Source organism: Meles meles, chromosome 8 (genome assembly GCF_922984935.1).
Source record: "Meles meles chromosome 8, mMelMel3.1 paternal haplotype, whole genome shotgun sequence".
Classification (NCBI taxonomy): Eukaryota; Metazoa; Chordata; class Mammalia; order Carnivora; family Mustelidae; genus Meles; species Meles meles.
In genome coordinates, this window is record NC_060073.1 from 25,063,986 (window position 1) to 25,077,022 (window position 13,037).

At 42.0% G+C, this 13,037-nt stretch overlaps 1 protein-coding gene across 7 annotated transcripts in view; it reads left to right on the plus strand.

The window, feature by feature from the left end:
- LRRC4C (leucine rich repeat containing 4C) overlaps nt 1-13,037 on the plus strand; it is a 1,220,402-nt gene that overhangs the window by 1,048,805 nt on the left and 158,560 nt on the right. For 3 of the 7 annotated variants that reach the window (XM_046014221.1, XM_046014222.1, XM_046014226.1), the window contains exon 1: nt 7,598-9,354. The exons of the other annotated variants lie outside the window; for them this stretch is intronic. The gene's annotated coding sequence lies outside the window, so the exon portion shown is untranslated. Of the gene's footprint in view, nt 1-7,597; nt 9,355-13,037 lie in introns of those variants that run through there. 7 annotated transcript variants of the gene reach the window in all.

The window sequence follows — 13,037 nt, forward strand, 5'->3', positions numbered from 1 at the left end:
ATGGGACAGAATTAGTCACAAATGGAAGATGTTTGCTTTCAATTTAAAAAATTAATACAACAGACCCATTATGTTGCCCTTACGTGTCTCATTTTGCGATCATGGGCCAGTGGAAGTCTAATCGAGGACAATGTGTGGAATTGCTTATCCAATTGAAGCCTGCATTATAGACCCACCCACCACCACAGCCTGTGTTCTGAGCCACTCCAGTGACAATTTTAACTGGTAGTTCATTCTCTGCTTAGAGAGCTTTATTTTTAGAAAGTGTTTCATTATATTGCATGGAAGTTGTAGATAGTCTCTATTTAGGATGTCACACATACACATGCACAAATAGCAAACAACAAGTTTGCAAATTAATAAAATTTTGTAAATTCTAACCCTTGGCATTTCTTATATTACTCTCCCCATCTCTAATCCCAAAGCTGTTGCCTTTGTTTGAATCCCCATAACCTCCCAGTGTTTCCAAATTGCTCTCCTACGTCCAGTTGTTCTCCAATTCAAATGCATACTGCCCCTTGTGAGGTATTTTGAAAATCCCAAACTGGGGGTACCTGGGTGGCTCAGTGGGTTAAAGTCTCTACCTTTGGCTCAGGTCATGATCCCAGGGTCCCAGGATGGAGCCCCACATCGGGCTCTCTGCTCAGCAGGGAGCCTGCTTCCCTCTCTCTCTCTGCCTGCCTCTCTGCCTACTTGTGATCTCTGTCTGTCAAATAAATAAATGAAATCTTTATTAAAAAAAAAAAAAAGACTCAGATGCTTAATGGACTGAGCCACCCAGGTGCCCCTTCCTCCTGTCTTTTTGAGATTAACCATTTTAACAGGTATGAGATGATATCTGACTATGAACATTAAAAAATTTTAATGTGGGGGCACCTGGATGGCTCAGTGGGTTAAGCCTCTGCCTTTTGCTCAGGTCATGATCCCAGCATCCTGGGATCGAGCCCCGCATCGGGCTCTCTGCTTGGCAGGGAGCCTGCTTCCTCTTCTCTCTCTCTCTCTATGCCTGCCTCTCTCCCTACTTGTGATCTCTATCTGTCAAATAAATAAATAAAATCTTTAAAAAAACAAGATGGGATTGGGAGGGAGACAAACCATAAATGACTCTGAATCTCACAAAACAAACTGGGGGTTGCTGGGGGGAGGTGGGATTGGGAGAGGGGGAGGGGGCTATGGACATTGGGGAGGGGAGGCGAACCATAAGAGACTATAGACTCTGAAAAACAACCTGAGGGTTTTGAAGGGTCAGGGGTGGGAGGTTGGGGGAACAGGTGGTGGGTAATAGGGAGGGCACGTTTTGCATGGAGCACTGGGTGTTGTGCAAAAACAATGAATACTGTTATGCTGAAAAAAATTTAAAAAAATAAAAAAATAAAAAAAATTTTAATGTGAACATTAAAAAAATTTTAATGTGAACATTAAAAAAAAATGCAGATTGTTTAACATTATTTGCATCTCGTGCCTCAAAAGGAGCTGGAGGCCTGGCATCACAGATGTGCTAATGCACCTTCAATGTGAAAAGAACTGAATTTTGAAATCTGTGCACTTCATTTCCTGTAGACACAATAGCAATATGGCGGGGAAAACAAGGCTATCATATCTTGAATCCTCACTGCACGGCAAATGCTAAAGTAAAGTGACATTCTTTAAGAGTTGTTTAGCATCAAGTGCTGATTTTGCTAGATAAAATGCAGCTGTCTTCTGAAACTACACAACTGGATTCACACCATCTACTAATTCCTGGTGGAGTTTTAAAGATACCTTTAGGGCCAATTTTCTTCTCAGCGCAGAGCATCCTAATTTAGACAGTACAAAAATACCACCATATAGTTTCTATGCATAAATACCATCTCTCTTAGAAACATTTGATAAAAGAGACTGTGTTCTACAAGTGCCTGGGTCACCATTTAAAAAGCAATATAATTGGGTCTAAATTGAATTAGGATCGGTTGCCAAATTGTCATACAATTGTCTCCATCAGCTTTCTTCTTATTACTTTAAGTCATGCCTAGAATTTGTCATGTTGCCTAGTGGGCCTGAGAAGGGGAGGATTCTCTCTTAAGATGCTCCCTTCCACCACAGAGGCTCCATTCCACATGTGTTCCCTTCCTTCCCAGAGCTCATTTGCAATTGATATCCTCCTAGAAGGAAACTTTTAAGATTGCTTCCAGAATCTGAACTCTCTTGATCTCTACATGGCATCTGATCGTCTGATCACCTTTCCCATGGCTGAATACCTAATTTAGCTCATCTCAACCCTGCTAATCTGGGGACTACAAATTGTTTTTTTTCTTAGAATGCACATTCTGTGCTCTCTAGCTGCAAAATGGCAATCCTGCCTCCATCAACTCTATGCTAAAGTTCCTGAAGCTCTTCACACATTTAGATTTCCTACTGGGAAGTCCTCTGGGATTGCCCCCACAGAGAGGTAACTGTTACCTCCTCTGTTCACCCAGCCCTTTATATTACCTCTGGAAAATTCTGCCCCTGTGTATCATCATTGCTTGTAATTGGCATGCCTACTATGTACCCACTTTCCTCCCCACAGAAGACAGTTCATTCATCCACCAATCAAAAGGTAGTAAGAGGCCAAAAGGTCAGGCACGGTGCTAAATAACATGGGCACCAATAAAGGTTAAAATAACCAGGTCTTCAACAAATCAACTAGTAATATATTTTTCCCACTCATCTGTAAGGTTATTTTTTTTTAATTTTTCCTACTTATTTCTAATAGTTATTTCTAAGGAATAGTTACATAATTAAAATAGGATTCATTTGTCCTATGCATTGCAGAGAGTTCCCCCCATTGTTGTGACTTCTTGTTGTATGTATGGAACATATTTTCCCTTTCTTATTTCTTCCATTTAACTTTCTCATCAGCATTTCTTTTTCAGACACTAGCTGGTACTAGAGATGGGGTGGCATGGGTAAGAAGAAAGGGCAGTGCCAAAGGGTCCACAGAGGAACCTGAGAGTGGCCTCCTAAAGTAATACAGCAAAGAGAATTGGTCAGATGTTAAGCCATTTTTGAATTAGCATCAACAGATGTGGTTAGGGCAATGGGGGTAACAGAGGAGTTAGTGATAATTTTCATCATGCATGACACATGATAGGAGGCTAATACTTATCTGTTGAAATAAGTAAGTGACTGAATGAATGAGAATTTTTCTTTCCTCCAAGTCCCCGTAATTGTTAAGGAAATTTGTTATTTGTAAGAGATAGAAGTTGAGGTTCATTGCAGTGATCACCCTGATTCTTCACTCTCTTTTATCATGTAACTTTAAAGTGGCCTCCCATGAAGGGTAGGATGACCTGTCCCATTCCTTGACAATGGGCCAACAGAAGTGAGCAAATTTGATTCATACAGAAACATGAAAATGTACTTCTGCTATTGCCAAGAAATTTGCTTAGGCCAAGCTGATGAAGGGAGAGAGATATATGGAGTGGAGTGCAGTTGCCCCAGTGACCCTAGCTGAGTCTATTTTAGATCAGCTAACAGTGAACTCAGCCGAAATCAGAACCATTTAACCAATCTCTGACTGGCCTACAGACTCATGAGAAATAATAAGTGATTTCTGACTTCAGCTACCAGGTCTGAGGATGGTTAATTACACAGCATCAGCTAGCTGATACAAGTTATAATTCTCCAATTAAATTATTTTATTAGTTTTTCTGTTTAGTAATTGCAGTAAGTTCTAACATTTTGTATACCACAGTGTAAAGAATATCCAATAAGAGCCAAAAGACATATATGTTTCCATATGTCATAGTCTTAGACATTTATTCATTCAACTATGGATAATATTAGAAATACAAAAAAAAATGCTCTCATTAAATCGATCTTGCTTTGGGGGGAGAGTACAGACATGAGCAAATCATTTCTGTCCAGTGCCATAAAGTAATAATAGGAAGTATCCGTTATAACCATGATCTCTGAAGCGAAATAACCTGAGTTAAAAACATTGCCTCCATCACTTCCTAGCTGGGTGCCCTTATTTAACCTCACCTCTACTTTCATTATCTATAAGATAGAATGGAAATGAATTATACCTACTTCCTAAAATTGTTGAGAGAACTGCATGAGTTGATATCTATAACATACTTAGAACATACTTGGATTTTGAGACTCATAAACTTATCATTACATGCCAGTTATTGCTTTAAAAAAATTAAGTATGAAGGCATTGAAAAACAAGACTATATAGGGTGGGAACCGGTTGGAGGGGTAGTCATTGTAGAAACAGAAACCTGCAAATCTACTTGGACTTGAGTATCTTCATCTGTATTTCAAGGAAGAAGACTAAATGACTATTAGGCTACCTTATAGTTCTGCAATACAACATTCTTGTCTAGCATCACATTTTGTCTAGCATAACACTTGTAGTAAGTTCCCACTAAATATGGCCTTTTATCATTAAAGTGGTCTTCAAAAGAAGTTGGTCTAAAGATGTGAATTCACATGTCATTATGTGTGACGATAAAGGCAAGCTTCATACGATTATCACAGGATATTTTGGCCCTGTTTAATAGAACTGGAAGCGAAAAGGGACGATCTATTCCCAGAATTTGTAGCATAAAGACCCAAATCATAAGTATGTATTATGCTTGAATAGAGCAGCTTAAAGCCTGTTAAATTAAATTAATAAACAATAGACACATCCATATTTTCTCAGGGTTTCAGCAAAGTTACTGAATTCCTTCTATCTGCTTTTTCTGTATTTCTGGTTACAAGATGCTGTCCTCTGCTGTTTGCTGAAGATTACACCAGGTAAAGTCACCAGCACACAGTGAAATAACATGATAGTTTTGTTTCACCAACTAAATGCCTACAAATCAGGAATGGAGAACACACACAGAATTCTGTATGTCCTTAGACAAACCTGCCTTGTTAACGCCATGTTCCTCTTCTCCTGGGACATCTCATTTTGACGGCATTTGTCCTGTCCAACCTTTGGTCACTCAGATTGGCTAACTGGAACTGTGACAAAGTGACCGATCCCACTGCTCATTGGGTAGTTTTTTCCTCTAAAAGAGCTTTTATCAAGAATTTTCCTCGAACGTATACCCTGTCATTGTTGACAGTACCTGGCAACTTCTACCGAATCCCTATCTACATTTATATCACTGTTAAATAACAATTTAGTTTGCATGTGTGTTCGTATGACAGTTAGCTTGCTTACTAATTATTTCAGTTCTCTTCAAATAAGGTCATTCAGTGACAAGTGTGGCAAATCCATTTCCCCACAGGGTAAGGCATTCACCTCCTGGGATTCAGAGCTGACAACCGCAGCCTGCATGCCTGTGACCATCTTAGATGTATTCCCCCATACTACCTAGAAGTAGTAACAAAAATGGGAGCATTGGTGTTGAGTCGATCTGGGTTCAAAACTTGTCTGTGTCATTTACCAAGCATGTGGCTTTGGCATCACTTTCTCTGCCTTTAAAATCTCCCAACAGGTTGTTTTGAGTTTTACATAAAGTGATGTATGCAAGAAGTCAGCAAAAGCCCATGCCTTATGGATGCCCAGTAATCACTGGTTCGGATCTGAACAAAAATATGAAAACCAAGTGACTAACGCAAGGTTATAGAGTGTGAATGGGTAGCCGATGTGGAAAAAGAAATGGTAGCTGCCGCCAAGAATGAGAAGCCAAGCAGGAATGGGAACACTTTCCCTTTTCCTTTTGGCTAAAAAGCACTGATCCTTCCCTGCTGCTTTGTTTGATAGATTAATTCATTCCGAAAGGCTTTAAAGATGTCTGGTAGGTAGCTAATAATCAGCTTTGAAAAACAAATCATTGGCCTTTCCCTTGCTGTCAAAGTCGCTAAAAAGAAAATTTGCATTTCAAATAGCTTCTAGTTTACTTCAGAACCAGAGGGTAGACTCCTTTGAAGCTATCTAGAGCAACTAGTAAGTGTACTTTTTAATGGCTTATTAGTTGATAAACTATAATTGGCATATAAGGGCAAGAGCTTCAAAAGACAAAGTTACAGTCAACTGCCCACTAATGTTTTAAGTCAGTCAGTGCAGCATTTATTTTTTAAAATATTTTTATATTTATATTTTCTATTTTTATAGAAGCATGTTGATGCAATTCAAACTACATCAAAACTCTCCAAAAAGATGGGGAAATTCTAATAAATCACAATCCATGTGTAAAGGCCCGTCCCCTTGCAGATGCTGACATTTAAGATACATATGAGGGCATGTGCTTAGTACTCAAATAAATGTATAGATGTAATTCTTTTTTAAATTTTCTAATGCTAAGTGAGAAAATATCCATGTTCTATAAAGGGAACAGGAAAGAAAAAAAAGAACATTTGGTGTGAACTTGGATATGCCTCTGATGTTCCCTTAGTAAAAAAATCTCCTTTTTGTCTAATGGCATTTCTCATTATGATTAACTCACTTTGTTTAAAACTGTTTTTAAGCCAAGTACATATTCTGAGCTCTCAAAAATAAAGAAAATGAGCACAAAGATCATTAATTAAGGAGCCTGAAGCAGATACATACTTGCTCATCTCCAACATCTATACTTCTTTATTAATAGAATGTAGTAGAGAAAGAAACCAACATGAATGCAATGCTAATGTTTCTTCGGCCCCTCCGCCTTTCTAAGAACACTCTGTGAAGTTGAAATGTGCCACCTGCCCAGCGCTCCCCCCCCCCCCCACCGGACCCCTTAACACGCGATGATGGAAAAGCCCACAACCAGGATGAAGGATGTTGGAATTGAGTTGTCAAGCTGTCCTGGATGTCTTGTACAAACTGAACAGGCCAATTTACTGCAACACTGCATAGTCTGAAGGCTCCTATCTCGCCTTTACAGTGCTTTCTCATGTTGAGATTATCCTCCTGGGCCAGTCTTCCTTCCCAGCAGCTTTTCAGTTACTCCTAGATGCTTTCTGATCAGCCTATCCTGGGTAATACTACCATGTTAATCCTTACCTTGTGACCAGCCTGCTTGGCTAGGAGAGGAGTCTCTTGCCCAGCAATCTGAAAGCAACAGCTCTCTGTATTTGGTGATATTTCTGAATCTTACTGGAGATTTGATTTCAATGTCTTCCCCTTTGTAGCTCCAACGCTTGGCTTTCAGGGTGGAAACAGGCAGGCTTTTAGAAAAACAAAAAATGGTAACTTCTCACACACAATCCCTGAGTTTCTTTGCCTATTACTCACCTCGGAGCATTGGGGGTTGCTTTGAAACTCAGCTGTTCTGGCTCTGCCCTCCAGGTGGCAGCGGTGCCACACCGCAGAGGCTCCAATCCCCTCGTCCCCGACTTCAAGTGTTAATGCAATTGACCAATCAGTGCTAAGATGATGGGAGGTAATTGGGTAATTGTATTTTACTGATCACAAGCAGAGAAAGGGAAAGGAAAGGGGGAAAGAAAGAGGGGCAGAGGAGGGAAGGGGACTGCAGTCCGAGAGGAGATTTGGGGAGCTAGGACCCAAAACGTCAGGACGTGGCATTGGCTGAGAGCCTAGAGCCGCAGGAGGTGCCGCGGGCACAAGGAGCGCATTTATTTATCGGGGGAGAGCTTGGAGAGCGGGCGGGGTGGGAGGGGGGTGGGAGAGGATCGGGCGGGAGAGGAAGAGAGTTCTAGCCGAAGTGGATGGAAGGGGACCGGGGTTTCTGCCGCGCAGGGAGCCGCGAGCCAGGGCGATGGCGCTAAGGCCGGCGCGGAGCAGCTGCGCTCCCGAGAACGCGTCTCCTCGCGGAGGACCAGCCGGCGTCGAGAAGGTCTGCGCGAAGAGAGACCAACTTGTGGCTCCCGACGCAGCTGGAAATGAGATCAAAGCTGCAGTTTCATTCGAGAAGGAGGAGAGAAGCCAGCGATTAGGGATTTTTTTTTTTTTTTTAATTTTTAACCTCCTTCGTTCCATTTTCTGTTTTCGTTTTTTCTTTCATTATTATTTTTAAATTTGCCTCACACCCCGTAGGTCCCCTCACTTCGCCTTTCCCCTTTGCAATAAAAGCCTAGTTTGAACTTCTTTCGCCGCGGCGCCCCCCTTCCGGATGCGCTGCCCGCGGATGGAGGAGAAGGGGACCCCGGGGCTGGCAGGGGCCACCGGCGAGGGACCGCGTCACGCGTCTCCCCCGTGATCCCGGCCCTGCTCGCGGAGTTCTGCAACACCTGGAGGATCTGGACCGGGCGCCGGGGGTGGGGGCGGGGACAGAGGAAACGAAAGCCACCCCGAGCCTTAAAAAAAAGAAGAAGAAGAAGAAAAAAAAAAAGTAGAGGGGGGGGTGGGAGGAATGGGTTTCTTCTTGACAGCTGACGGAGCCTTGAAATTTTCCTCCACTACCTCCGCCCCCGCCCCCGCCCCCGCCCCCCGCACTCCATTTAACGTGAGATTATGAAATTGCAGAGGCGGTGGAGGGAAGGAGACAGGATATAACAGGGAGTTTGGAGGGAGAGGGGAAGGTGGCTGGCCGGGTGGCTGAAATCAAAAATCCAATTGCGCACTGGGTTGTGATGAGAAATCTAATCAGATTTTTGGAGAAGGGGCCGGCCGGAAGGCTGTCGAGTGGGGGGAGTTGATCCCCAAATTCTTCGAAGGGGTGCTGAGGGTTGAGGGATCAACGATGTAAACGGAGACTTCTTTTTTTGGTGGCGGTCGCGGTGGCGGTTGGGTGCCTTGCAAAAATGAAGGATGCGGGACGCAGCTCTCTCTTGGAACCGAACGCAGTGGATAAACTGATTGTGCAAGAGAAAAAGAAGAAGGAAGCTTTTTCTTGGGAGACCTGGATCTTAACACAAATGTGTATGTGTGCACACAGGGAGCCTTGAAAAATGAAATAAACCGGTGTCAGACCCACGGGACTTGGTGTGTTCTGACATAAATAAATAATAATAAAACAGCTCCCCCCCCCTCCCCAAAAGGATGATTGGAAATGGAGAACGGAGGATCCACAAAGAAAAAGTATTTTCGTTTTTCTCTATAAAGGAGAAAGTAAGCCAAGGAGATATTTTTGGAATTGAAAGTTTGGGGCATTTTTTTTTTTTTTTTTTTTTGGAAAGTAAAGACCTGCTATGGTGGTGTTTTCTTTCCTTTTTGAATTTCCCACAAGAGGAGAGGGAATTAATAATACATCTGCAAAGAAATTTCGGAGAAGAAAAGTTGACCGCGGCAGAATGAGGCATTGATTGGGGGAGAGAAACCAGCAGAGAGCACAGTTGGATTTGTGCCTATGTTGACTAAAATTGATGGATAATTGCAGTTGGATTTTTCTTCATCAACCTCCCCCCCAACCCTTTTTTTTTTTTCTTTATGGTGTCAAGATCACGCGTTTTCGCTTGTTCTTAACCACCTGGATTTCCATCTGGATGTTGCTGTGATCTGTCTGAAATACAGTGAGTGATCCTTATTTTCTTATTTTATTGATGAAGAAAATGCCCATTTATTTATCATTCCTGGTTCCTTGATCCCTTCACCCCCTTTAGTGGGATGCTTAAAAGCCTGGCTATTGGGGGCCAGAAAATAGGGAGAGGGTGGCCCAGGCATCTGTTCCATCAGGTTGTGCTCACCAATAAGCCGTTTTGCTATAATGATGCAAGTTGTCTGCATCCTGGGCAAACGCCTTTGCAAATGTTCACCAGGAAAAAAAAAAAATCTCCCCAAGAAAGCCACTGCAGTGTGGGGTGCCTGAGCTATGTGACTGACACTCTCGAATACATTTAAGTTGCATGGCAGCCTTGGAGTTAGAGGCACAAATGTTTAGCCATTGGAAATCGAAGGGACCCAATTTAAATTTCATTATCCAACCTGACATTACAGATCAACAGAATGTATTAACACAAAAATATGACAATACACCAAGCAGATGAAGGATGGCTTAAGGTGGGTGGGTGGTGGAGGGAGGGAGGGAGGGAGAGTGGGCATGAGGGAGGAAGTGGTGGAGAGAGGCAACTGCACTTTCCCCCATCTCTCTTGCATACACATGCTCAAATGTGGTCTTCAGATTACCTAGGTTCTCCCCAGTGCTAAGAATGGAAAGGAGGACCCACTTCTTTTTAACCCCACCCCTTTCAAACTAACCACTTCTTTGGATAACAGAAAGGCTGCCCAGAGATAGAAAGCAGCTTGGGCAGTTGACTTGGGTTTTGCCAGAAATCTTCCCAACATCCCCAAGACAGGAGGGCTCTTGAGAAAAAAGCAGAAATCGAGTGTCTTGTTGTAACTTAGAAAAGGTCTGTGTGTTGAGCTCCAGTGCTTCTCATGTGACAGCTTTGTCTTGGGAGACAGAGGCCAAGAAAGAAAATTAAGAGAGGGTTGAAAATGCTTAGAAAGCCTGGGGGTCTGTAGGTTCACCTCTCTTTCCATCTCCCTCCTCCCGTATAGCTTCCAGGGTCATGGAGCTGGCTTTTTTCTTTTTTCTTTTCTTTTCTCTCTCTCTCTTTTTTTTCTTTTAGCAAAACTCTTCCTCCTCATCCTTCTCCATTCCTCTCTGGGGCCTTTTCAGAATCATAGACCCATAATAACTTTAGAGCCAGAAGACTCCTCAGAGATCTCATGCCAATAAAAAAAAGGAAACTGAGGCCTAGAGAAGCTATAACTCTGGTTAATGGCCAAAACTTAGGAGACAGGTAACTCCCACAAGCCTTTAAACGGCAGACAAAAGTCAGTTTGGGATCCAAGTTGGACAAGAATCAACACTACATAGTGTGACTACTTCTGTCCCCACATATGCCTTTTTATCTAGAAGGCTGGAGGAAAGAAACTGTCCTGAGAGCTTGAAATAAATTCCCACCACTCTGGACCTCAAGAGTAGCTGTTCTCCAATATTCATATTCTTACTTAGACTTTTTTTTTTTAATAGCAGAGCTCAGATAACCCTAGTTTTAATACTACTAAAAAAATAAAAAATGAAAAAATCCCCAAGTCTGGTATATCTCGAAGGAGATAAGAGGCCGAAATCTCCTGGGTTCTTCCTTGGTGTTGGGCACATTTAATCTGGTGAGTGGTGGTCCCTGGAGAGTCATTAAGAACCATGGAGTTAGATTTATATTAGAGAAGTGATAATAGAAACCAGAAACACCCTTGCTAAAAGCCTCTGAGTCTGTTCTTATGCTCCCATCATCTATTCTTATCCTTTTCATTACTCCTTAACTAAACTAGCCTACAGCTGAGCACTTCTTTAATTTATTTTTCTGGGCACATGTTTCCTGTTGGGACACAGATCAGGCAATACATTTATCAACCTATGAAAACAATCGTGCAGGATTTTTTTTTTCCTTCCCCTGAGCTCCTTGTAGGCTTCTGCATATCTTAGAATTCCTTGCAGGTTGTTTGTTTGTTTGCTTTTTTTATTTTGTTTTTTACATGACCACAGTTAAGTCACTGCTTGCGATCATAGATTCACTCAAGTTAATCTCAAGTTCCTGTTACTTTGCAACTTAGCACAACTGACAAAAGAGAAAAAAAGTTACTTTGTTTTTGCTGCTCAGCTCTGGACATCACATGGGAAACTCCCCCAGCCTTGCTGTCAGCTTGGCTTCTGTTAATCCATGGAGATCCCTTGCTCTTTCTTTTCTCTTTTTCTTTTCTTTCTTTCTCTCTTTTCTTCTTCTTCTTCTTCTTCTCCGTCTCCTTCTTCTTCTTCTTCTTCTTTTTTTTTGTTCTTTTTGAATGGAAAATGTCTTCATTGCTAACCCAGTTAGACTTCCAAGTCCATTCCTCTCCTAAACATGGTCAGCTCTTCTGGGGGTCTGTAGGTTCACCTCTCTTTCCATCTCCTTCCTCCCCTATAGCTTCCAGGGTCATGGAGCTGGCTTTTTTCTTTTTTCTTTTCTTTTCTCTCTCTCTCTTTTTTTTTCTTTTAGCAAAACTCTTCCTCCTCATCCTTCTCCATTCCTCTCTGGGGCCTTATCAGAATCATAGACCCATATCAGGGTACCCTCCACACATGCAAACTTTTCAGAGAAAGAGAGGGAAGAAGGGGAGGGAGTGGGGGATGGAGAGAGAAGGAAAGAGAGAAAGAGGGTAGAGATATGTTTAAAGTTGTGGGCTGAAGTGTGTCCTCCCACTCGCCTCCACTTAAGCATGTTCTTCAGATCTAGAAATGATGGAGCTTCTAAGGATGGCATCATTTCTCATGCTGGTGAATCACTTCCCCGGCACTACAGTTAGAGACGCATTGCCCAGCTTGGGGTTCATCTCCTTTGGTTTGGCATTGGGGGTTGGCCTGGTATTTCAAGCAACTTGCTCATGGACTGATGAAAATATTTTGACCATGCAAGACCTGGAAAGTTACCTCATTTCAGCTTATTTCAGGGCCAAGATTGGTGCTCATTGAGTGACATTTGTGAGTAGGTAGTTGTGTACTGGGATTCTGCAGAGGGCCTTAGGCCTAGAAACCTGGTGGGTTTTCCAAATTTTGAAGTTACCTTTTCAAGTATCTTCTCACCCTGATGTAATCGCTGTGGCCTTTGGGCAATAACTTTAATTTCTCTGACCCTCCATCTTATCATCTGTATAATGGGAATGATAATGTCAACAAATTTGAATGGTTTTGTGAATTAAAAAGTAATGTTATGCAAAGCCCCAGGCATAATAGGCCCTCTACTGAGGGCTGTTTGTTATGGGGGTTCTTGGATTAATTTGGATTAACTTCCTGGGAATTAATACCGGCTGGCTGAGCCACTTTACCAATTCTAGCGGCTGCACTGGAGAACCAGGAAATGTGCGACTGACCTCACAGGAATCACCACCTTCTTCTTTCCATGTCTTATCAGGACACATTGGCTGCAATATATCATTTTAGATATGAAATACTGCCTCCAGACAGAAGCTGAAAAATCAAGAATTTCTCCTTAAAGCATAGAAACATAAATTTCAGCAAAAATAACACTTGAGAGAGATTTTAGGGAAAAATAATGCTGTTGTGTGTTTTTGGTTGAAAAGTTGCATATGATAGCTCTTATATATTAAATGTATAATTTTAGCTGTATTTTACAGTGTCTTGCTCAAAATAGAGACAGATTTCTAGGCAATTATATAATTTAGATAGTGTAAAATTCTGTTACTAATATGAAGG